Genomic DNA, 2,630 nt, shown 5'->3' on the forward strand with positions numbered 1-2,630 from the left:
CCCTGCAGGGCAGTGGCGGCTGGTGAAGTTTTAAGATGGGGGGGCACAAGACCCCGCCCTTACATTCTGACCCCTCCCATTTCTCAGAAGCCCCACCCCTTATAGACTCCACCCATTTTGTCCCCTGTATTTTGCTTGTGTGAACAAATTCTCCCAATATATCACATATTAAGGGGTCCATCAGTACTAGTATATCCCAAAATAGGGAGCAGGGGCCCTATTATGGCATATACTGTGAGATACATCCTATTATGGGATACACTGACTGAGAGTGGCACAAACCCCACAGTACAGACCCCCCCAGCACAAACCCCTCAAGCACAAACCCCCTAGCACAAACCCCACAGTACAGGCCCCCTAGCACAAACCCCACAGTACAGGTCCCCTAGCACAAACCCCACAGTACAGACCCCCTAGCACTAATCAAACAGTACAGACCCCCTAGCACTAATCCAACAGTACAGGCCCCCTAGCACAAACCCCACAGTACAGGCCCCCTAGCACAAACCCCACAGTACAGGCCCCCTAGCACAAACCCCACAGTACAGGTCCCCTAGCACAAACCCCACAGTACAGACCCCCTAGCACTAATCAAACAGTACAGACCCCCTAGCACTAATCCAACAGTACAGGCCCCCTAGCACAAACCCCACAGTACAGGCCCCCTAGCACAAACCCCACAGTACAGACTCCCTAGCACAAACCCCACAGTACAGACCCCTAGCACAAACCCCACAGTACAGGCCCCCTAGCACAAACCCCACAGTACAGGCCCCCTAGCACAAACCCCACAGTACAGACCCCTAGCACTAATCCAACAGTACAGGCCCCCTAGAACAAACCCCACAGTACAAGCCCCATAGCACAAACCCCACAGTACAGACCCCTAGCACTAATCCAACAGTACAGACCTCCTAGCACAAACCCCACAGTACAGACCCCCTAGCACAAACCCCACAGTACAGACCCCCTTTCAATGTAGTGACCAGCGTACATGCCCCCTTCAATGTAGTGACCAGCATACATGCCCCCTTCAATGTAGTGACAAGCATACATGCCCACTTTCAATGTAGTGACTAGCGTACATGCCCCCTTCAATGTAGTGACCAGCTTGCCGTGCCCCCAGGGCCATCATCAATGCAGTGCCATTGACCACCAGCTTGCCGTGCCCCCATGATCTTCAATGCAGCAGTGACCACCAGCTTGCCGTGCCCCCCATCATCAATGCAGTGACCACCTGACCACCAGCTTGCCGTGCCCCCATCATCAATGCAGTGACCACCTGACCACCAGCTTGCCGTGCCCCCATCATCAATGCAGTGACCACCTGACCACCAGCTTGCCGTGCCCCCATCATCAATGCAGTGACCACCTGACCACCAGCTTGCCATGCCCCCATCATCAATGCAGTGACCACCTGACCACCAGCTTGCCATGCCCCCCATCATCAATGCAGTGACCACCTGACCACCAGCTTGCCGTGCCCCCATCATCAATGCAGTGACCACCTGACCACCAGCTTGCCGTGCCCCCATCATCAATGCAGTGACCACCTGTCCACCAGCTTGCCATGCCCCCATCATCAATGCAGTTACCACCTGACCACCAGCTTGCCGTGCCCCATCATCAATGGCAATGCAGTCAGTCTCAGTGAGTCCACCAGCTTGTCTGCCATGCCCCCCCCCCCCCGGCCCCCCCATCAATGCAGAAAGACCAGCGTGCGTTCCCCCTTCAAAGCTGACAGTGTCAGTCAGTGACATGATGATGATGATGATGATGACAGACAGTGTGTTGGGCAGTTGTGTTGGCTGGCCGGACTGGTCGGGCTGCTGGTCGGGCTGCTGGGACTGCTGGGGCATCAATGCAGTGAACACCTGACCACCAGCTTGCCGTGCCCCCATCATCAATGCAGTGACCACCTGACCACCAGCTTGCCATGCCCCCCATCATCAATGCAGTGACCACCTGACCACCAGCTTGCCGTGCCCCCATCATCAATGCAGTGACCACCTGACCACCAGCTTGCCGTGCCCCCCATCATCAATGCAGTGACCACCTGTCCACCAGCTTGCCATGCCCCCATCATCAATGCAGTTACCACCTGACCACCAGCTTGCCGTGCCCCATCATCAATGGCAATGCAGTCAGTCTCAGTGAGTCCACCAGCTTGTCTGCCATGCCCCCCCCCCCGGCCCCCCCATCAATGCAGAGAGACCAGCGTGCGTTCCCCCTTCAAAGCTGACAGTGTCAGTCAGTGACATGATGATGATGATGATGACAGACAGTGTGTTGGGCTGTTGTGTTGGCTGGCCGGACTGGTCGGGCTGCTGGTCGGGCTGCTGGGACTGCTGGGGCTGCTGGTCGGGCTTCTGGTCGGGCTACTGGGGCTGCTGGTTGGGCTGCTGGGGCTGCTGGTCGGGCTTCTGGCGCCCCCGCATCACTAACTTACCTGACTCAGAGTCACGGTCGGACGGACCGGATGATAACCTGGTGCTGCTGCTGGCCTGCTGCTGAGTCGACTACTCAGCTCACATGATCACGAACTTCTTCTGCACCGCAGCATCTGCCGTCTGCACTCACACTGCTGAGCGGCTCTCTCCCAGTCTCCGATGGCACCGGCGGGCGGGAGG

This window comes from Pelophylax lessonae (assembly GCF_965119305.1).
Source record: "Pelophylax lessonae genome assembly, chromosome: 7".
In the NCBI taxonomy this organism is placed as follows: Eukaryota; Metazoa; Chordata; class Amphibia; order Anura; family Ranidae; genus Pelophylax; species Pelophylax lessonae.